Source organism: Sus scrofa, chromosome 11 (genome assembly GCF_000003025.6).
Source record: "Sus scrofa isolate TJ Tabasco breed Duroc chromosome 11, Sscrofa11.1, whole genome shotgun sequence".
NCBI classification, from domain to species: domain Eukaryota; kingdom Metazoa; phylum Chordata; class Mammalia; order Artiodactyla; family Suidae; genus Sus; species Sus scrofa.
Window position 1 is genome coordinate 1,506,082 of NC_010453.5, and position 24,063 is coordinate 1,530,144.

A 24,063-nucleotide genomic window follows, 5' to 3' on the forward strand; every position below is an offset into this window, starting at 1 on the left:
CCTTTCTCTCCTTTTCCCATTTTTAACGGTAAATGACGTCATGCAAGTCAAAGAAGGTGACTGCGGGACAGTTCAGAGAGACAGCACATCCATCCGGGACACGACGGGAACGAAAACGCTAATGGAACGTTCTCTGGTCCAGGATTTCAGCAGAAACTTTTATGTCCAGAGTCCACGATACGTATTTATGTGATCAAGACCATAAATGTCATCAACTGTGTGAAAAACGGAAGCATGAAGCTAGTGCCAAAGCTTTGCTACGTTTACTGCTTCCTAAACAAACAAGACATTTCAGTTTCACTCTGCTTTCCCTCCCTCAAAGGCAGGTCTCTGGGCGTCTGGCTTCAGGCCACCACACTGCGGGGACCTGTGGCAGCGGGGCCGTGCCCCATGCAGGCCAGCAGGTGGATGTGGTCACGGGGCAGCAGAAGAATCTCAGACCCCTCCGAAGCTTCTTTCTCTAACTGACCAGGTTCCCTGACTGTTTTGTGCGTTGGGGATGCAGATGGTCACCATTCAGTGGCTCCCCCAGAAGAGGTGTTGACCACAGCGTGGACATGTGCTGGGGACCCGGCAGGGGGTGGGGACAGGTAACCCTGTGTGACTTACGGGGTGGACGGTCGGCACCTTGGGCGCAGCAGACGGACGCGGGGCGTGTTAAGGACCTGCCACCTGCTTGGCCAGCAGGGAGGTGATGCAAGTGGGCCTGAGGGATGCGGCGCGGCTCATTCCGTGTGTGTTCCTGGCGGTGACGACAGTCTCGAGGCCATCAGCTGCAACCTTCGGGTGTTCGGGGGCAGGGAGGGGAGCAAAGGCCTCCCGGTCAGGACACCGTTGCAGAGACGAGGAGGAACTTGGCAGACTCCATGGTTCTCCAGAGCCAGCGGTCCCAGACACACCAGGGGGACATCTTCAGAACCTGGGCCAACATAGCCGGGCCTGTGAGGTCAAGGGCAGAGGCCCGGTTGGGGGGCAGGCTTCCGTCAGGGGGTGTTGGTATGCAGAAGAGCCAGCCCAGGGGATGGGGGACGGGACTGCTGGGCTCCTTGGGGCTTGGGTCGACTGCAGAAGCCTGGCTTCATGGAGTCAGCAAATGGGGCTGGGGGTCAGGCCGCCTACTCCACCTGGGCCTCTGAACTTGGCCTCCAGGCTGAGCGGCTGATTCGCTGTTACTCTCTGGGGCCCCTGGCTTGCTGGGGAGCCTGGGCTGTCTTGCAGGGCTGGGCCGGCAGGGCTCCTTCCCTTCTGCAGGACGGCTGGATGGGGGCGTGCCCAGGACCAGGGGCAGGTGGGCGCAAACACCAGGGAGCAGAGAGTGTGCTGAGCCTGGGTGTGGAAGGCTGGGCCGCGGAAGGGTTTGTTCTGATCTATTGTTGGGCGATGGTGAGGGTGGATGCTTTCCCGCCAGGGGCGGACTCTGGGTCAACATTGTCTTGCCGTTTTTTGGCAGGGCTGCTGGCCAGTGGCGTTGTCATGGGTCACTGGCTGCCCCGCTGGCTGCTGCTGCCATGCGGTCCTGCGCGGATGAGCTATGGTCCTGGGGCCAGGGCGGATGAGCTGGGGTGGGACGGTGGGAAGCTCGTGTGGCTGGTGGGCTGACCTCTCGGCCGCATTCCCACGACGGGCCCAGCCTGGTGGTGAACCAGTCACCGGCCTGCTGCCCCCGCCGAAAAGCCATCTACTGACACCAGGTGCCCTGAAGGAAAGGGCAGCGTTTACTGCAGGGCTGAGCAAGGGTCGGGGTGACACGAAGCCCACAACTTTTTTTTGAATTGAAACAAGCTGTGTCATCTGTGGTGTGTGCGCTCGTCTCTGAGAACAATGGGTCTGTTTTTTTTTTTTTTTTTTTTCCCCTTTTTTTTCTTTTTTTGGTCATGCCTGCAGTATGTGGAAGTTCTGGGGCCAGAGATTGAGCCTGTGCCACAGCAGTGACAACACTGGATCCTTAACCCGCTGAGCCACCAGGGACTACAGGTCCAGTGCACTTTTGAATCAGATCCAGGCCCCCAGCCCAGCAAAGACAACTTTGTACACCCGCCGAATCCCCCTTATTTTCCTCTCTGGGGCACCAGTGCCATGTGGTCACGTCGCTATGTCCGGCCGTCCGCGTGTGAGGACGGCTGACGTGCATCCCCTGGCATGGAGCGCCGGTGTCCCACCTCCGTGCTCAGCCAGGATCATCTTCTGTGGTGACCGTGGGAGCCCTGCGTTCCAGGGGACGCTGCTGGGAGCGGAGACCCTGCTGGGGGAGCGGCCAAGGAGAAACCCACAGTCTAGCCTTGACGCTGACCTTCCTGTGGTCAGGTGTCCAGCAGCTGGCGTGATGTACCTGGCCCGTGAGTACTCCCAGTGCCTCTTTACTGCCACTCCTTGCTGCCACTCTGGAGAGAGCTGTGCAGCAAAACAAAGCCCACGCTTATGTGGTGAACGGGCTATGGCTGACGTTGTAGCCCACTGAGTCGTACTGTGCCTTCTGATGAGAAACCAGAGGGGAGATTTCCCTGAGTTCCAGTCATAATGAAAGATGCCTCACCTGTGCACCTGCTCACGGACACTGCATCTGCTAAGCATGTCTTCTTCACTGCCGGCGCTGTGGCTTGTGTCTGGTAACTGCATAATATACAGTATTCATATTTGTGATATACATTAATCTGGTTCCCTGCCTTTATTTTCTGTGTCATCATACTTTCCTGCTTAAAAACATAAAAATAAAAATCACTGGCGTTCCCATCGTGGCTCAGTGGTTAACAAATCCAACTAGGAACTGTGAGGTTGGGGGTTCGATCCCTGGCCTCGCTCAGTGGGTAAAGGATCCCGCGTTGCCATGAACTGTGGTGTAGGTTGCAGACGCAGCTTGGATCCTGTGTTGCTGTGGCTCTAGAGTAGGCCGGTGGCTAAAACCTCTGACTGGACCCCTAGCCTGGGAACCTCCATATACCATAGGTTCAGCCCTAGAAAAAGACAAAAAATAAATAAAAATAAAAAATAAAAATCACTCTTTTAATATTTCTTTAAACGCCTCAAGTAATTTTGGTAAAGAAGCTAACATGGGGAGTTCCCTGGTGGCATAGAGGGTTAAGGACATGGCCTTGTCACTGCTGTGGCGTGGGTTCAATCCCCGACCCTGGAACTTCCTCATGCTGTGGCCTGGCCAAAAAAGAAAAGCCGCTGACACGAACACATTAAAAATATGCACACTCCTATGGTTCTTGTCATTTTTTTTCAGTAAGATTATAAACTAGAGTTTGCAATAGGTTTTCTAGGTTTTTGGTAGCTCCCCTAGTCACATTTAATAAATATTTCTTGGCTGATTGATTAATGAAGATGTTTGTATGTGTGTTGATTTAAAAAGGTTAAATTTAGTTGGAATTAGATGGGACAAATGGAACAGAAGTTAGGAAAGGGATATTATAACACTAAACGATTAAAGGTGAGACAAACGTCTGTGCGTGCACACATCTTTGGTTAGGCACACGCTTTTCTGTATTTCAGTTCAAATGATCTCACGGTGTCTGGCCACCTTTTTCTAAGAAATATTTCATTTCTCACTCAAATGTAGATAGTGAGAAGCATCATAGGTTATTATTTAGGCAGAAATGCAGTGCATACAAATTTCACTGAGTGCTTTTTTTATGATGTAAAAGGAGAAAAGCAGCGTGTGAGCGTGTGGATTTTTTTTTACTAATATGAGAGTTAAGTATATTCTTCCCGAGTGCAAATATCAGAATCATAACGGTTACAGAGAAACAGACACTGAATCCCCGCGTTGTAACTTTTTTTCAAAAAAGATGGCGCGATGATGAGTTCCCGCCATAGAGACTGACGATGAGGCCTGGCAGTGGCCGTCTGCCAGGGGGACCCCGGCTCTGCGGAGCTGAATGGAGCGCCCCCTGCCCACCCGGACAGACGGGGGTGCTGGAGGCCCCTCTGAATTCCCTGGCCAGCTGTGATGTCCCCTGGGGTAGGCTCTGAAAATCCCCCAAGGCGCTGGGTCCCTGTAAACGGTAAGCTCTCAAAGAGCTGTGTGTAGCATCAGAGAGGTACAGCGCGTTTGAAAGCATGGTTGTTATGGTCGAACTGCCAGAAAACAAGTATCCATGACTATGCGGTGTGTGTAGGCAACATTTCCTTATTCGGGAACAAATGTTTGCCTTTGTGTAAAATATCTTTTTGACAGTATGTCCAGGGAGTGTAAAACTCAGGCATAAAGGATTACAAGTCCACCTACAATATAGTATATAAAGTATTAAATTGTACAGGATAGATCTGAGGCATTCTTGGGGAAAAAAAAAAGTGCCTTTTGTTAAAATTTCACAGTGCTGCTCTCTTTGTGAAGGCTTATCAAAGTTCTAAATCCTTTTTCTAGCATGTGTGAGATTCTTCAGAAGTGCTTTCCTCAGAGATCAAAATTCTAAATTTCAGATTGGGTGGAATACATTTTATAATTCATCCTGCAGCTGTTGGACCTATAATGGAGTAAAATGAGAATTGCTTTTTTAGGGCGTATTTCTCAACAGAGCAGTTTAGAAAATGAAACCAAATCTTCATGGTCCACTTGACATTGGAATTTAAAGTTATTTTTACAGCTCCACTGCAGTCACTGTGGGAAACATTATTAAAAGGGTATTAGAATATGGTAAGGTAGTAGTTACGACAATTTTCTTCCAGCCTCTTGCTCAGTAAATAAAAACATCTTGCTTTCACCTTTTTTGTTTTTTGTTTTCTGTTTTTGTTTTTTTTGATTTAGGCTTTAACAAGATCACACATTTTTTGTGTCAATTGTTGCCTCCCTTTAATGCTAGCCAGATTGGCTGCCTTGGCAGGTAGAGCTTTCATTAACTGGAAAGTACGTCTCGTTTAAGCAGGGAATGTGGGTGCAAACCCTTCAAGGAAAGGCACATTTTTCTCTGAGATGCAGTGTGGTGTCGCAACACAGCCCTAAGTCCCTAGAACACCGAGGGCCTGGACAACGGTCAGGCGTGCCTACCGGGGACAGATCTGCTTTTGTGTTTACAAAGTAGTGACGGTACGAAGTCACTGCAGCTGGACAGGAAAAAGGCTTCTGAGTCCTGGTAAAGCCCGGGAGAGAAAGAAAGAGCACATACAGGAGCAAGAAAACGGGGGTCCAGCCTCCCTGTTGCCTTTGACCCTGGGTGGCACCATGAAGGAGGGTACCGGGTTTGTCTTCTTCTCCATCCCCCCCCCTGCGCCCCGTTACACCTTCTGCAAGCACCTGTGTCCCCAAAGGCCTTGCCACCCCCTCCCCCGACGGAGGCCAAGCCGGGTAAGGGATGGGTGAGAGGCTCCTTTCAGAGAAGGGGCTTCGGAGCCTAATCCCCATGACGGAGGACTCGGGCTCCGAGGACAGCTTCAGGACGGGGGGATTCAGCTTCTCTTACAGTCAGGACGGTGAGCAGCCGCCCCACAGTAACTCAGGAAGCCTCATAAAACGACACAATCTCTCCTCTCTCTGGACAGCTGACTCTTGCCATGAATCCAGGAGTCAATGAAGACGCTGAAATGAAAGAGCAAATTCGGGGTGCTTCCCCTGCCTGAGTCCAAGGCCAGGCTTTTCGCACACAAAAGATCAGGTGAGGTCTGACGGCTACTCTTGGGTGGGGTTCTAAAGAGCTCGTGGGCCCCACGAAAACCCTCTTTTATATATTTAAATAAAGAGTCATGAGAAAAAACTCCCCAAATAACTGAAATCTAACAAAAAGAATGGCTTTTTTTTTTTTTTTTTTTTTTTTTTTGCTGAAATTGTTATCACAAGATAACAGTGGCACCAGGCATAGAAAATTCAGGGGGTCTAGTCTCAGTTGACCACTCTTTCCACAAGAGTATACTGCTTCTCAAATTTAAATTACAATGAACTTAATTTATTTTATTTTTTATTTTTATTTTTTTTTGCCATTTCTTGGGCCACACCCGCGGCATACGGAGGTTCCCAGGCTAGGGGTCCAATCGGAGCTGCAGCCACCGGCCTACGCCAGAGCCACAACCACGTGGGATCTGAGCCACGTCTGCGATTTACACCACAGCTGACGGCAACGCCGGATCGTTAACCCACTGAACAAGGCCAGGGATTGAACCCGCAACCTCATGGTTCCTGGTCAGTTAACGAGCCACGATGGGAACTCCAACAATGAACTTAATTTAAATATCCCCCCAAATATAACACCAGCTGAACCAGCCTACTGCCATCTTTTTAATAAGCCCCGACATTTCCCGGCCTCAGTATGGACAACTCTGGACAGTTTGGATCAGGGATTTCCAACTGCGACGCGCAGACAAGCGACCAGGCCTCTTGTTAGGATGCTCATCCAGTTCTACAGGAAGGAGGTGGAGCTTGCGTTTCTTTCTTTCTTTCTCTTTTTTTTTTTTTTTTTTTTTTTTTGGTCTTTTTGCTATTTCTTTGGGCCGCTCCCGTGGCATATGGAGGTTCCCTGGCTAGGGGTCGAATCGGAGCTGTAGCCACCGGCCTACGCCAGAGCCACAGCAACACCAGATCCAAGCCGCGTCTGCAACCTACACCACAGCTCACGGCAACGCCGGATCCTTAACCCACTGAGCAAGGGCAGGGACCGAACCCGCAACCTCCTGGTTCCTAGTCAGATTCGTTAACCACTGCGCCACGACGGGAACTCCGAGCCTGCGTTTCTAACACGCTCCCAGGAGATCCTCATGAACCCAGACCGACGGACGAGCAGGGTTTAGACCGAGAACCGAGCACCCTTTTGCTCTAGGAACCACCCCTGCCTTTCGAGAGCTCACACTGAAAGTTGAAGATGAAACCCAGGCGCAGAAGACAGACACCAACTAAACATATCTTGAATTCATCTGCTTTTACAAAACGTATTTTATTTTTTTCTAAATGATAGCGTTTCCCCAATGCAAGGAACACCCCTCTTGGCCAGCTCCTTTTTCACTTTTTTATAGTGCGTCTAGAAAATCACTCCGTACATAGAAGCTGTTAAGAAATGCCAACTGCCTGTCATCATAGGTCATTGGAAATACCAGATGGAAATTCCAGGAGGAACCGGCTCATTCAGCCTCGTGATAAAATTCTTTCGGTAATGCATTATGCGAGTGGCTGGATGGTGGGTTTCTCTGCATCTCCATCAATTCCCCTGAAACTCGCCACCTCTCAGGCAGAGCAGGGAGGGCCTCCTCTTGCTGCCTGGGGACCTTCTGCAGATGGCAAGGCCAGGGGACAGACTGTGTAGAGGGATGGCTATTAACTGTCTCCTGGTCAGACCAGAGCTTGAGGGTGAGGAAGCAGGAGATGAAACCGAGGAAAAAGACTGGGGGGGTTTCTCAAAAACCGTCCGGAGCTGCGCTGTCTCGTACAAGAGGGACTGGCCACTCGTGGCTGTTTAATTTAATTTCAGCTAAGTGAGATTTAAACGCAGCTCTGCAATTGCACTGGCTGCATTCCGGGTGGTGAATGCCCACTGCCCTGGGTGGTGGTGCAGATACACGGCCTTTTTCACCACCTCGGAAAGGTCCAGCGGACACACAGGGCCAAAAGGGAATGAAAGCTTGATTTGAGCAGTGGCTGGAAACTGCTGAAGAAATGCCCGACTGGACAGAGATGGCTTGATGACGGCCCTTACGCTGGAGGGAAGGGTAACGACATGCACAGTTTTGGGGGGAAAGCAGAGGGAGGGTAACGTTAGTTGCTCACGTCATAACCAATTATTTGGACTTTTTACGGTTTTTCCCGAGTGGTAGGTACACACGACAGACCCGTCCCAGAACCTTCCACTTAGGACACATGTGGTTTCCCTGAGCAGGTGCTGCTTTCTGCAGGGCTGGGGGTGCCGCTGCACACATATTTTACGTTATGCAAACTGCTCTTGACTTGTGGCTCCCCCCACCCCCGACCCCCCGTTGTAAGCCTGTGTCCTCGTGTTGCTCAGCTCAGCTGGTGAAAACGATGCCCGCTGGTGCTCGGAGAGTAGGCTCAGAGGGTCTGTCTTTATGTCTTAACACCACGTTCTGACAATTCTGGTTCCATTCATCTCCCTCATTCCTTGCGGGGGTGTTTATTAAATACCTACCAGGTGCCAGGCATCTGTTCATTCTTTTTTCTTCTCTTCTCCCAAGACAGAGCCTTTGTTCTGCTGGGGATTTTAAACGCTAAGCAAAGGAAGCTGCCCAGCCGGAACTTAATATTGCGAAATATTTTCTATGTCAACCGAACCGCCGTGTATAGTGATCTGGGCGAATGGGTTCACTTTGATCTTGGGGGCGGACGTGGGCAGCTTTCTTCTCGGGTCTGAGATCCCCTCTGATTACTCAGCCTGCTTCGTCCCTGGATCAGTTTCCTAGGGCCGCCGTCACAAATTACCCCAAACGGGGGCCTTAAAACAACACGAACGTGTTCTCATGCAGTCCTAGAGGCCAGAAGTCTGCAATCGGCTGCCTCTGAAGGCTCCAGGGAGGGTCCTACCTGTGCCTTCCTGCCTGGTGGCTGCTGGTCATCCCTGGTGCTCATGGGCTTGCAGCTGCCTCCTCCGACCTCTGCCCCCACCATCACGTGCTGTCTTCTCTTCTCTTGCAAAGGCACGTCTCTTACCAGGCACTGGATTAGGATCCGTTTAAGCCACCATGACCTCACCTTACCTTGATTACACCTGCGAGGACTGTTTCCAAAGAAGGTCATGTTCACGGGCGCCAGAGCTTAGGACTGGAACCCCTTTTTGGAGGACGCAATGCACCCGTCTGTTTAACTACACACACACACACACACACACACACACACACACACACACACGCCGCGGGTTGTTGATTTTAGCTCCAATAAAAGCAGCAAGGGAGCAGGACTCGGGAGAGCCTGCCGTTCAGCAGCAGAGATAACACTGCTCTGACCCCTGGGCCTTGCAGCTTCTCCAGGGAGCAGATGGGACGAGCCGTGAGAAAGATCAAAGACAGCCGGGGACCGGAGGGCAGGGGGCTGAGGCCGTGGACACTGAGCGGATCGTAAATCACGCCTGGTCCTTTGCTTCTCTCCTGCCACCCTCCCTCTGCCCGCCTCTCTCCTCTCCTTCCCTCTCCTCTCCCGTCTCCCGGTCACCCCCCTTCTTTGAGCCCCTCGAACAAAGAAACGTATTACGTGACCAAGGAGCTTCTGCGTGTCGCCTGTCCCCCAGGAGTTTCTAAGGGTTTACGAGATTTTATCTTTTACAAGGAAAACAACCTCAATCCGGCTGTCTGAGGACAAACGATTGGGCAGTACATTTCTTTTCCGTTTTGATGCCAACCAAGTTTTGGTGGGACCAATTTTCTTAACCAATTTTCTCTTGTTTTACTAACAACATACCATATCTCGTTAACCAGTGAAGAGACATAAAAACATTAAAAACCCAGGACCTCGTCTCTTCGCATTCCCCGAGCAGCTGACTCATGCTGTAGGCTACTCTGCTCTGACTTTCATGAGACTTTTGTTCATTCCTATTATAAATATTTATGAGGTACTTGCCATGAGCAAAAGGTTTTTCTGGAATTTGTGGACGACGCAGAGATAAATAGGAAGCAGTCCCTGCCTTCAGGAAGTTTCCACTTGGGTGGGAGAAAGACTCCATTCCAAAGTCAGCTGGGATGAACGCTGCAATGCACACTCAGATGTTTGGGGCAGGAAGGGTTGGTGATGGCGGGGAACGTTCTGGCAAGAGGTAAGGACGTGGTGCTGGGAATTCAGGAGTGGAGCACGTCAACGGGCAGCTGTTTCTTGAAGGTCGCTGCCCTCGGAACACGTGGGCAAAGGCAGTAACTTGGATGGAAGGGGCGCATCCTAGGAGAACAGAGCCACTGGACGTGTGGTTAGAGGGATGTGAAGTGGAAAATAAGCTGGAAAGAAGTCAAATGACCCCAAAGATGAGGATTTTTGTTCTTTTTTTGGTCTTTTGTCTTTTTAGGGCTGCACCCACGGCATCTGGAGGTTCCCAGGCTAGGGGTCGAATCAAAGCTACAGCTGCCGGCCTCCACCACAGCCACAGCCACACAGGATCCGAGCCGTGTCTGCGACCTACACCACAGCTCACGGCAACACCAGATCCTTAACCCACAGAGCGAGGCCAGGGATCAAACCCGCAACCTCAAGGCTCCTAGTTGGATTCGTTTCTGCTGCGCCACCACGGGAACCCCTGAGGGTTTTCTTTGAATTTCTAGATTGGAGTATTTGGGCTTCATTCCATATTTGATGGAGAATCATCAGAGCTTCTCCCTGGAGGACCAAAGGAGCAGTCGGGAAGCTCCTGAAACGGTGCCTTTTGCCTCCCTCACAACTCTCATGGTATGTTTACGTTAAGCCTTGGTATCAATGCAAAAATACTTTCAATTTCTGAATTGACTGTGACACTGACAGTTTGGGCTGTACCTAAGTGGTACAGTTCATCATTTACCTCATTTGTTTTTTCGCTTGAATCTTAATCTCTTTTCTGTACTTAGAATGTGTGCTTTGCTTACCATCATTATAAAATTTGCCCAGTTGAATGTGGCAAAAGTGAAAATAGTCGTTGCAAATCTCAAAGAAAAACCAAAATAAAATACGTGGTCTCTTCTTCACTGCACTGCAGTAGTGTTTTCATAATAGATTAAAGATACAATTGTGGTTTATCATTTGGCTTTTTTTTTTTTTTTTTTTTTTGGCTTTTTAGGGCCACACTCACGGCATATGGAGGTTCCCAGGCTAGGGGTCGAATCGGAGCTGTTGCTGCCAGCCTACACCACGGCCACAGCAATGCGGGATCCGAGCTGTGACTGTGACCCACACTGCAGCTCATGGCAACGTTGGATCCTTAACCCACTGAGGGAGGCCAGGGATCGAACCTGCGTCCTCATGGATGCTAGTCAGATTTTTTTCCACTGAGCCATGATGGGAACTCCTGGCATTTTTTTTTTTTTTCCTTTTTAGGGCCACATCCACAGAATACAGAGGTTCCCAGGCTAGGGGTTGAACTGGAGCTACAGCTAACAGCCTACATCACAGCCACGGCAACGGCAGATCTGAGCTGCATCTGTCGCTTGAGGCAATGCTGGATCCTTAATCCAGTGAGCAAGGCAGGCAACAAACCCGCATCCTCACACACACACTACTTCAGGTTCTTAACCCGCTGAGCCACACGGGAACTCCTCACTCGGTCATCTTAAAGTCAAGATAAATCCAATTTCCAGGCTCACGGGCAAAAGTCACTTTCGTGTGTCTTTTTTTCAACAATAGGTGGCACTAGCACATAAGCATCTCATCTGTATTCAGTTTAATAGGAATATTAATAGATGGGAGGGAAAAATGCACGAAGACCAGGAACCCAGTTCCCACGTGGGGTGGGAGCCGTCAAAGCACGGCCGCAACCCATGAGGCCGTCTGGTCTCAGGGCGAGACCAACCCTCAAAGCCAGTCCTCTTGGAGAACAACCAACCAGAAAATCTGTTTAATTTCTCAAGATACATTCTAGAGAATGGAGGAAACCCAGAACGGTATTTGCACACCCCTCGGCGACACTGGCCGAGGCAGAAGATGAAGCAGCAGCAAGTGTGGGGAAGAAAAATAGAGGGACGTTTAGAGAGGTGATCGTTGAAACCCTAGGTATCCGAGACTTTGAGACAAGACGCTGGGCACTTTCTGCCTCTTCCTAAAAAGCATTAGGAAAGGTGATGAGCACATAGATGGCCAAGAAAGTGTCCTCTAGGGAGGAGAAAAACCCCGTGAAGATGAAGAGTTGCCTGCACTTCCCGTAAGGTATTTGTAGTCCTGCATCGTTTTCCCTTTGCAAAGCTAGCCCTCATGAAAGTACTTACTGAATTTCACTTAAAAAGCATTGCAATTTGGGTGTTTGTTACTAGACTGGTGCCAGGCAGAGCCGAACCAAGGCTTCCTTTTAAATAAACAAAATTTAATGTATACCACCCCATACAAATCTAACTGCTGTTAAGGCTTTTCTTTAAACCGAAATCTTGATGAAAATACGAGCACAAAGAAAAGAGAAGAGAAGCACAACAATTAATGGACTCACTTAGCACTGTTGGGTCTCCTTTTCCTTATATGAAATGTAGCAGTTATTTTTAATGTTCCTTTACTGTTCTATGACATTGCACATGAGGATGATAGGCGATTTAGAGCAAGATGTACAGAAACAGAAGCACCCAAGGTACAACTAAGTCTTTCTGGTTACAGGTTTAATCTTCTAAAATTTTCCTTCCAGCTAGAAGTTCACAATTTCATCTTGAATCTTCCCTCAGGTCAGACACCTAAGGAGTACAGTGCTGTTCCGGTGTTCCTGGATATGCACGGTCTCTGGAATAAAAATATAGTGCTTTGAATATTGTCACATGATTTGAAGATCTGCTCATGAAAAATTTCTCATATCTGCTTTCCCCGCTTGCCTCCGGAAGCTGTGAATATGTTTCACATTCTTTTTTTTTTTTTAATTTTTATTTTCCCACTGTACAGCAAGGGGGTCAGGTTATCCTTAGATGTATACATTGCAGTTACAGTTTTTTCCCCCACCCTTTCTTCTGTTGCGACATGAGTAACGTTTCACATTCTAATTTGCAGCAGATACTTAAGCTTCACAATGCTTCTTAAAAACTTGATACGTTTTGTAGCCTACCTTTGACATGCATCAGTGCTACAAACTACGTTGGAAGATGAAGTATCAAAAAGAAAGAACTTAAAATAAAAAAACCCTCTTGCCACCCACGCAACATAGGGTGCTTAGGACTAGATCAAGTTCGACTTCTTTTCCTTTCAGTGTCGTTACCCAGCTTGACTGTGTTCCGTAACCACCATCTTCACTTGCTTCTGTTTCTCTCCAAGGGGATCCTTAGGCACGTGATGCTAGATTATTTTCTTGTGTTATCTTGCTGATTACTTTTTCCTCTATTTTCTCTCTCGCTTTCCCCCTCGGGTTCCTGTTCGTCTGATATCATACAGCCTAGGTTGATTCTGACCCTAGGGCGCTGCTGGGAGCAAGGCAGTACCTCCCTGTCCTCAAGGAGGCTGTGACTCTCTTCACTGTGGGCTTCGCCACCACGGCATCAGCTGCTTCCTTCCAGAACTTTTTTACCTTCTCACGTGCAGATGGACCCTCCTGATCTTCTCATTGTTACTTGGGTTTACATTTAAGCAGAGCCTCAGAAGAAGGCTCAGAGAGACAGCAAAAGTGTATATTCAATACACTTCAATAACTGGAATTAAAAAATACTTCAATGGGAGTTCCCATCGTGGCTCAGCAGAAATGAACCTGACTAGCATTCAGGAGGATGCAGGTTCCATCCCTGGCCTCGCTCAGTGGGTTAAGGATCCGTCGTTGCCGTGAGCTTTGAGGTAGGTCACAGAGGCGGCTTGGATCTGGTATTGCTGTGGCTGTGGTGTAGGCTGGTGGCTACAGCTCTGATTTGACCCCTAGCCTGGGAACCTCCGTACGCCATGGGTGAGGCCCTGAAAAGACAAACAAAACAAAAAACAAAAAAACACCTCTATGGTTATTATTTTTTGGGGGGGCCACACCCACGGCATGCAGAATTTCCCAGGGGCCAGGGATTGAACCTGCACCACAGTAGCGACAAGGCTGGATCTTTAACCATTAAGCCACCAAGGAACTCCATGGGTGGTTTGGTTAGAATTTAAAGACATTACCTTAGATCCCTTTTTTTTTTTTTTTTTTCTTTTCTTTGTTTTGGTCTTTTTAGGCCCGTACCCATGGCCTATTGAGTTTCCCACGCTAGGGGTGGAATCAGAGCCATAGCTGCTTGGCCACAGCAATGCAGGCGCTGAGCTGCATCTGCACCAGATCCTTTAACCAACTGAGTGAGGCCAGGATGGAACTGGCATCCTTATGTATCTTAGTTGGGTTCTTTTTTTTTTTTTTTAATTTCTTTTGCCACTGCCTCTACTTACTTACTTACTTAATTAATTAATTTAGTCTTTTTGCTATTTCTTGGGCCGCTCCCGCGGCACATGGAGGTCCCCAGGCTAGGGGTCGAATTGGAACTATAGCTGCCAGCCTACGCCAGAGCCACAGCAACTTGGGACCCGAGCCTCATCTGCAACCTACACCACAGCTCACGGCAACGCCAGATCGTTAACCCACTGAGCAAGGGCAGGGACCGAACCCGCAACCTCATGGTTCCTAGTCGGATTCGTTAACCACTGCGCCACGACGGGAACTCCCTTAGTTGGGTTCTTAACCCACTGAGCCACAACAGGAACTCTGGATCCTTGGACCAGCAGCATCAGCTCATCTGGGAGCTTGTTAGAAACGCAGGCTCTCGGGCCAGTTCTGGACCTGCTGATTCAGGAACTTTGGGGAGGATTCTTAACGATCCATGTTTTACCAAGCCCTCCGCGGGCTCTCCCACAAGGTAAAGTGTGAGTGTCACTGATTCAGAAAACTGGACTTGTCATAGGACCTCGTTTCTTTGTTAGCCTCTTTGTTTTCATATTAAATTGTTTTTCTCTCTTTTGTTTCCTTCTTTCTACTTTCTTTTTGTTCACCTTGTGTGTTTTTTTTTTTCTACTAACTTCTTATGTGTACATGTAAATTTTAGTCTCTATTCTTTTCTCAAATAGGCATCTAAGTCTTTAAATTTTCGTGAATGACTGCTTTTGCTAAATCCCAGCAGGCTTTCGAACATGGAGTTCCCGTGAGTTATTTATAAACATTTAAAACTTCCCAGTATGATGCCTTCTTTGATCCATTTCCAGAAGTTTTCATTTAATTTCCAAATGCAGGGACTTTTGTTTGTGTTTTTGTGATTGCCTTGTCTTGTGTTTGGCACATGTGACCTGCATGATATTTCCTCAAAATGTAGAGACTTGCTTTATGTTACGTCTTGTAACCATTCCACTTGTGCTTGAGAAGAATGTGTATTTTCCTGTTATTAAATCCATTCTACATCGGTCCAGTGCGTCCACCTTGTTGGTTGATTTCAAGTTCCTCTACAGCCTCTACAGCTATTGTGTTTTGTTTGCTTGGCTTGTCTTATCTGAGAAAGATATGTTCAAATGACAGAACATCGTAAATCAACTACGCTTTATTTTACTTTTTCTTTTTAGGGCGGCACCCGTGACATCTGGAAGTTTCCGGGCTGGGGGTCAAATTGGAGATGCAGCTGCCGGCCTACAGCACAGCTATAGCCACACTGGATCTGAGCCACGTCTGCCACCCACACCACAGCTCATGGCAGTGCCGGGTCCTTAACCCACTGAGCAAGGCCAGGGATCCAACTCACGTCCTCAGGGATACTAGCCAGGTTCTTAAATCGCTGAGCTACCAAGGCAACTCCTAAATCAACTATACTTTAAGAGAGAGAGAAAGAAAGAAAGAAGCAAAGAAATGACCTCTCTCCCCTGAGCAGTGATAACTCACGACGGGGTTTTCTCACTTTCTTCCTGCAAATTCTTGCAAAGCTGGCTTTTAAAATTTTGAGGCATCAGAGCTTTGAAGCTGTAGTACTTTGCTGGTACTCTGAACCTTCCTGTGCTGATGTCTCTCTTTTTTTTTTGTTGTTGTTGTTGTTGCTATTTCTTGGGCTGCTCCCGCGGCATATGGAGGTTCCCAGGCTAGGGGTTGAATCGGAGCCGTAGCCACCGGCCTACGCCAGAGCCACAGCAACGCGGGATCCGAGCCGCGTCTGCAACCTACACCACAGCTCACGGCAACGCCGGATCGTTAACCCACTGAGCAAGGGCAGGGACCGAACCCGCAACCTCATGGTTCCTAGTCGGATTCGTTAACCACTGCGCCACGACGGGAACTCCTGTTTTGTTTTTTGTTTTTCGTCTTTTGAGGGCACACCTGCGGCATGTGGAGGTTCGAATGAGAGCTGTTGCTTCCAGGCTACGCCACAGCCACAGCAACGCCAGATCCGAGCCTCGCCTTCAACCTACATCACAGCTCAGGGCAACGCCAGATCCTTAACCCACTGAGTGAGGCTAGGGATCGAACTCGCAACTTCATGGTTCCTAGTCGGATTCACTTCCACTGCACCATGGCGGGAACTCCTGATGCATTGTTCACAATGCATGTGGCCGGGGATCTCTCATCTAGAATGGATGTGGCTGCTCCAGCTACCTTTTGCTTATAGTTGCTTGGAAGCCTTTTTTCCATATTCAAAAGTAAATTAAGGAGTTCCCGTCGTGGCGCAGTGGTTAACGAATCCGACTAGGAACCATGAGGTTGCGGGTTCGGTCCCTGCCCTTGCTCAGTGGGTTAACGATCCGGCGTTGCCGTGAGCTGTGGTGTAGGTTGCAGATGCGGCTCGGATCCCGCGTTGCTGTGGCTCTGGCGTAGGCCGGTGGCTACAGCACCGATTCCACCCCTAGCCTGGAAACCTCCATATGCTGCGGGAGCGGCCCAAGAAATAGCAACAGCAACAACAACAACAACAACAACAACAACAAAAAAATTAAATTAACCTTTACTTTCAAATTTTCCATGTCCATGTGTTTTGGTTCTTGCAAACAGCAACATGTGGCTGGGTTTTGCCTGCCTTTTATCAGGCAAGGTTAGTCTACTAAGTTTTATTGTAGTTACAGCCATATTTCAATTTGTTTCAATAATCTTGCTTGGTGCTTTTTATCTGCCTAGATTTTCCTATTGCTTTTTTTCTTTCCTTTTATATATTAATTTTAAATATATTTGTCATTTAAGTCACTTTCTTTCTGTCTCCTGGCTGCCAGTGATACATTCTGTTTGCATATTTGAAATCTGACTGTGTATACTGACCTTTTTTTCCACACCTGTGGAAGTTCCCAGGCTAGGGATCAAACCCAAGCCACAGCAGTGATGACCCCAAATCCTTAACCACTAGGCCACCAGGGAATTCCTCAATGTATACTTTATCAATAATTAAAGTTAATATTTTCACCCCTTGTGAACAATTCTGATCCTCAGATACTTTATTTTACTTTGTTTTTCGCTTTTTAGGGCTGCACCCTTGGCATATGGAGGTTCCCAGGCTAGGGGGCCAATCGGAACTGCAGCTGCCGGCCTACACCACAGCCACAGCCACGCAGGATACGAGCCACATCTGCGACCTACACCACAGCTCATGGCAACGTCAGATCCTTAACCCACTGAGCGAGGCCAGGGATCGAACCGACTACCTCATGGTTCCTGGTCGGATTCGTTTCTGCTGCGCCCCCACGGGAACTCCAAGTCCTCAGGTACTTCAGCTCTGAGTTTTTCCTCCTGGTTTATGTTTCTGCTCACCCAGTATCTCATCCTATCCTTTTCTTTACAAATCAGACATTATTACCGATTCCGAAACCAAATATTTACTTAGGTTTTCCTCGTTCTAAACAAATGAGCTGCCCGGCATTCCCTCTTTCCTGTACCTCGTTCCGCCTCCTGAGACCACTTCCGTCTTCCAGAATCCATCTTTTAGAAGCGCCTCTCGTGTAGTTGGCTCCTGGCTATACTCATTTCTTCATTTATCAGAACATTCTTTTACTTTGAACTTTTTCTTGCAATTTAATTTTTCTGGGCACAATGGTCTAGACTGACAATTATTTCTTCTTCGCATTTGGAAGGCCTTTTGGAGCTTCTCATGATTGCTCTGAGAGGTCCGCTTCCCGTCTACTTGTGGGTTCTTGGTGATGTGACTTCTCTCTCCGAAGACACTCCCGTTATCCACAGTGAACAATGGTTTACTAAACGGGTGTAGCTGTGGATTAAAGCGTTTTTTCTTGTTCAGTACATGTCCTGCTTCCCGTATCTGTGAAGTCACGTCTTTCCTTAGTTCTGGACAATTCTGTCATTATTTTTCCACTTACTGTCTTTTCTTCATTCTGATGCGTTTATCCTTCTGTTTGCCTTTTTTTTTTTTTTAATTTTTTTTTTTTTGTCTTTTTGCCTTTTCTGGGGCCGCTCCCACGGCATATGGAGGTTCCCAGGCTAGGGGTCTCATCGGAGCTGTAGCCCCCGGCCTACACCACAGCCACAGCAACTCGGGATCCAAGCCACGTCTTTGACCTACACCACAGCTCAGGGCAACACCAGATCCTTAATCCACTGAGCGAGGCCAGGGATCGAACCCGCAACCTCATGGTTCCTAGTCAGATGCGTTAACCACTGCGCCACAACGGGAACTCCAGTCTGCCTTTTCCTTATTATTCTACATCTGTGAGGGCTTCTCTCACATGTCCTACGTTTCTGTCCCTCCAAGTCATTTTTTCTCATCAGTCTTTCAATTCATTGATTTTTCTTTTCACCTGTTATTTCCTGCTGTTTCAGCCACTGAGTTTGAAACACTTCAACCATTGTTATTTACTAAATATTTTTTATTGTCGTAAAATACACCTCAATAAAATTTACCACCATGACCACTCTCTTTTTATTTTATGGCCCCACCTGTGGCATGTGGCAGTTCCCAGGCTGGGGGTGGAATCAGAGCTGCAGCTGCAGGCCTAGACCACAGCCACAGCAACAGTGTCCCCAAGCTGTACTATGACCTATGGTGCAGCTTTTGGCAACAGGGGATCCATAACCCACGGAAGGATGCCAGGGATCAAACCCATGTATTGGACGCAATGTCTGGTTCTTAATCCATTGACCCACAACAGGAACTCCTTCTACCAAATTTTAAAGAACTAATACCAATTCTTCTCAAACTTCTCCAAAATATTAAAGTGGACAGAAGACCTCCAAACTCATTCTGCGAAGCCAGCATTTCTTTGATACCAAAATCCAACAAAGACACAATAAAAAAAAAAAAAAACTACAGACCAACATCCCTTATAAACACTGATGTAAAAATCCTCAACAAAATACTAGCAAACAGAATTCCACAGCATATCAAAAGAATTCTACACCAAGATCAAGTGGGATTTACTCATAAAATGCAAGAATGGTTTAACATATGAAAACACGAAAGCTAATAACGTAATTTGCCAGATGAACAGAATGAAGGGGGAAAAAACACATGATAACATCAACTGGTGCAGGAAAAGCCTTTGACAAAATTCAACACCCTTTCATGGTAAAACACTGAACAAATTAGGAGCAGAAGGGAAGCACCGCGACATAACCAGAGCCATATTTGAAACACCCAGAGCAATCATCACACATAATAGTAGAAGACGGAACTTTCCCCTGAGATCAGGAAGCAGCAAAGGATGGCCACCTGCCCCACTTCCGTTCAACAAAGTCCTGGAAGTTCTAGCCCGAACAATCAGGCAAGGTAAAGGACTAAAAGGCATCCAAACGAGAAAGGAAGACGTAAAATGACGTCTGTTTGCAGATATTATCTGATACGGAGAAAATCCTAAAGATGCCACATAAAAACTGTTAAGACTGATACATGAATTCCCTAAGAGGATACAAAGTCAACACAAAAATCAGCTGCATTTCTGTACATGAGCACCGAACAACCGCGTCCAAAAGAATAAAACACTTCGGGATGATTGTAACCAGAGACGTGAAAGACGGGAGGCCCCTGCCTTCCTGACATAAGGCAAGAGCGAAGTAGGCACAAAATCTCTGCTCTGTCCGCTCACAAGGGACAGCTGTCACCCATCTGGTATTTACTGGGGGCCCCCCAACTGCAGGGACGTGGGAAAGATAGGCTTCCACATGCCCAGGAGGACAGGGGGACCAGACGGGTGATCCCACAGAGCACTGCCGTGCCACACGTGGTGTCTGCAAACCCAGCAGAGCAGCGGAGGTGGCGCTTCCTGCAAAATGTGTTTGTGCCCCGGTAAGTGACCCTTTCTGACTACCGAGCCTGCGATTCCACGGCGTTGGGAGGTCCCAGGTCCTTGCTTCCTGGACCAAGATCTGAGAGCCACGGGAGGTCATGAATCCCGTTTTCTAAAGACTCACTTGGCTGATTCTGATGAGGTGGACGGAATACGAGGTAGTGGCTGGTGTCACCCACTCAAGAGCGACTACCTGAACTCTGTAAATTTAATGACACAGAATACAGTGCTTCTCGGTTTGCGGAGACGAAGTGTGTATAAACGGAAAGGAAGATGCTGGAAAAATACAGCTCAAACAGGACTGAGAATGGTAAACAGGTTTTGGAAAATATTGTAAGGCACACATCCTACCATTCACACTGCTCCTTGGAAGCAAGGGACTGACTGTTCAGATTCCTCTATGATACGTACCGATAATGGTACTTGGGTGAAACGATCATTTCCGGAAAATTTAGGATGTGTAACACCAGCGGAGTCACTTCTTGTTGATTTGTATTGGAATTATTACTTCTGCTATTTCTTTGACGGTTTTCACACGGTCTTATAATATGAAAGGATAGATATCCATCCCTACATGTGTATTTGTTTCTAAGCTCTAAAATAAGCTGAATTCTGAATTAAGAAGCATAAGAAATCATGTCAAGATTACCAGCGCTCATGGATGCATTTCACTCCAGACACTAGAAAGATTTATTAGGGTCTCTGTATCCAAGTCTCGTGTGAATTACAGAGTTTTGCATAATTGCCACGTATGCAGCTGGGAGAAACTATTTAAGTAGGGACGACATCTCTTACGTCACAACACTATTAAGGACACAAGTATAGAATTAGTAGTGTTTAAATCTATTTTCAGTATTTTGAAATTATATGTTGCAGAAAAATGCTAAACTTGAAGAAGCTCACAGAGTCTCTAGTTTCTCTCTGTGAGCAGCTGCCAAGGGCTAATGATTATAATTAGTATTATTATTGTTAATAATAATAATTAATAGTAAAGTCTCTCTTAAAATGTGATGCTTTTAAAAATAATATTGGAGATGAGAAAGTGTATATAATTGTTCCCTCAACAAAGTTTCAGATTGTAACACTACATCATAATTACTGTTTCCTGTAAAATACATTGTATTTTAACTGGGTTACTTCCCGTGGTCAAGATATTTAAAGAAAATACTTTTGAAAAACACGTCCAACTCTCTGGGGAAAAAAGGTGTTATCTGAGTAGAAGAAAAGGTGTTATTTTTCTAATTTCTGTGCTAATAACAAGAGGAAAAGACACCTTTGTTCATTATATGTCATGATAGGAAAGTTTGAATTCTCTGGAATTTTACTTTTTAAAATTTGTTTTGTCTTTTTAGGGCCGCACCGCCACCATATGAGGGTTCCCAGGCTAGAGGATAAATCAGAGCTGCAGCTGCCGGCCTACACCGCAGCCACAGCCACAGCAATAGGGGATCTGAGCCGTGTCTGTGACCTACACCACAGCTCGAGGTAGCACTGGCTCCTTAACCCACTGCTGAGCCACAAAGGAAACTCTGGAATTATATAATTTTTGATTTGGGAGAAACTGTTGAAATTATTTATGAACTCCCTAATTTTACAAAGGAAGTAAAATGAACCCAGAGACTGGACATTTTTGTGCTGATCTCGCAATACAACCCAGGTCTACTGCCTCCTGGCTAAGGACCTGCCTCTGGATAAAGACTGATTTTTTTTTTTTTTTGGTGTGTGTCTTTTTTTAGGGCTGCACCCGCGGCATATGGAAGTTCCCAGGCTAGGGGTCTAATCAGAGCTGTACCGCTGGTCAACGCCAGAGCCACAGCAACGCGGGATCCGATCTGCATCTGTGACCAACACCACGGCTCATGGCAACGCTGGATCCTTAACCCACTGAGCGAGGCCAGGGATTGAACCTGCAACCTCATGGTTCCTAGTTGGAGTCGTTAACCACTGAGCCAAAACGGGAACTCCAAGACTGATTTTTTTTTAAGCACCATCTTGTTACCAGGCTTTAATGATTTTGCACATAGTGAAGTTAAGTGAACATACATGTTGGAGGGAGGCCCCGTTTTGACAGCCCTCCCAGGGGGCCTCTCCCAGCACGGGGGCACCGTGGGCACACTTCCTGGGGCTCTGGAGGCTCACGGACGGGTCCGCTAAGGAGAATCTGGGAGGCGAGGCCCCTGGTTACACAGCGCACGGAACTCTGATGTCCTCGCCGAGCAGGACCAGCGTTCACCTGAGCAGTAATTAGGAAGGTGAACTTCCTTGCTTACCTGTGATTTGGGTCCTGCTGGGAGGTGGGCAAGCTCTCCTGACGCGGTAGTGCTGGTTCTGTCCACAAGAGGGCGCGTATATTCTGCGCTTTTATTTTCCATCTGGAAACGACCTTTTCTATCTTCACGCTGGAAGGTTTTGCTGTTTGCAGAGAGAACATCGTGTCACTTTGGACAGTTGCGTTACATTCCAAACAGTTACCATTTTTTTTCCATCAGGACTTTGGGATGTCAGTTTAGAACGTCAGGAAATTCCTGTGGGATCCTTATAACCTGGGCTCTCGGTGCTGCTCGGCTTATCCGTGAAAACATCTCCTTCATTAGCGCCCACGGACAAGAGCTGTCAGCACAGCCACGGTCTCCAGGGTGTGCGGCTGCATGTTTGGGAGAGTATTTACAGAACCCAGAAAACAAGCTGCTTCGTTTGAAATAATGAAACAGTTACCTTTTCTTATGATTGGACAGTTATGGGACACTCCCTTAATAGGTTCAGACTTGCATCCCGTGAGGCTTTTTTTTTTTTTAAGGAAGAGGCGGCGGGTGAGGACACACACCAACTCCTTTAGTGGCCAGAAAGCTGGAAACTAAACATTGTGGCTTTGCAACTCCGTGTGAAATTACAACATACATCATGAACTAAGCAGGTGAGAGAGTGGGGAAACGGAGTGACATTTTGGTGACCCTGGATAACAGCATGGGCCCAGCAGGGGCCGAGCCCCAGGGCCCTCTGTCCAGTGGTGCAGCACGTGGGTACCTGGGGGAATGCGCTTTTAGAGGGCTGGTGGGTTTTCTGCTCTCCCGGGAAGCGTCCCCCCACCCCCTCCCCCCGGTCCCCCTTGGCTGCCCAGCGGCGCCTTTCACTCTGCGGTGACTATGGCACCGAGAGGGGTTCAGGTTGGCTTTTTGTCCTGCACAGTTTTCTGCAAAGAGATGAGACAGAGACCCCCCACCCCCCGAGACTCCGGTTTTGCTCCCCTTGCTGTAAATGTGGACAAGAGCTTTCCACGCTGGTTCCCAGTCCCGGAGGCGGGGCTCCCTGGCGCCCAGGTCCCCGGTCCCCAGGCCGTGCTGGGGTCTGGTGCTGAGCTGAGAGGCGCTGGGCGAGGTCACGTGCGAGGGGCTCGTGCGCAGGGTAACTGGAGCTGAGGGGTAGGGCCGCTAACGAGCCGCCTCTCTGCCTAATGGACCCGGCCTGGGAGCGAGGGCCCGCCCGCTGTTCCACTTGAGTGACCGTGGCCCCCCCGCCCCCGGCCGCCGGCCGCTCCCTCCAGGAAGTTTTGGGCAGCAGCCTGATGGCACCAATGCCAGCAGAGCCTTTTCAACGAGGCCGTGTGCACCAGCTAGAGACTAATCTCCCTGAGCCACAGCAGGCCTGCGACAGTGTCCTCCCAGGGACGAGCGTGCCCGCGCCAGGGGCCGAGGGGCTGGAGGGTTCCGTCCCCCCTCCGAGAGCCCAGCCGGCCAGCCGGACACCCGCCTGCCGGCTCCCTCGTGCAGGAGCAGCCGCTGAGCTGCCTCCTGCAAAGGCCCCTGCACCCCGGGCAGCAGAGCCCTCCCCGCCCCTGCCCCACCTCCACCTCCACCTCCACCTTCACCTCACCTTCACCTTCACCTCACTTTCACCTCACCTTCACCTTCACCTCACCTTCACCTCACCTTCACCTTCACCTCACCTTCACCTCACCTTCACCTGGCACTCGTTGTAAGGGAGATGCAGAGACTTACTTCAGCGTGCCGGGTTTCACAGCATGAGGGACCCAAACGGGCTTCCAGGCCTGGCTGTGAGGGTCCCATCCACCCTTGACCAGCGACCCCAGAGTGGCCCGGACTGGGCAGAGGGGAGGCAGGATGCCGGCCTCCTCCGGGGGCGGGGCGGCTCCCAGAAGCCCCTTCGCTTTGCGTCCTGGGCACCGGACTCGCCCACCGCAGCCCCTCCCCAGGAAGGACCCTTCAGCCTTAGCCGTGGACCCTGCTTCTCTAAGTGATTTTGTTACCCTGTCTTTCCTGAATGCCATGTCTTGGCAAATTTGCTGTAACAGGGACGCATACCCTGCTCCCTCTCCATCAAAAGACAGGAGTTGTGTGAAT

The 24,063-nt window shown here is 48.7% G+C and overlaps 1 long non-coding RNA gene across 3 annotated transcripts; it reads right to left on the reverse strand.

Moving 5' to 3' along the window:
• LOC102167456 lies at window positions 1,897–24,063 on the reverse strand. 3 transcript variants are annotated; one of them, XR_001299427.2, is made up of 3 exons: window positions 23,701–24,063; window positions 21,976–22,117; window positions 1,897–2,610 (listed from the first exon to the last, which is right to left on the reverse strand). It is a non-coding gene; the product is annotated as an uncharacterized LOC102167456 (long non-coding RNA). The 3 variants fall into 3 exon arrangements; XR_002336603.1 differs by lacking the exon at window positions 1,897–2,610 and adding an exon at window positions 3,675–5,515; XR_306060.3 differs by lacking the exon at window positions 1,897–2,610 and adding an exon at window positions 11,914–12,298 and having other exon boundaries at window positions 23,701–24,062.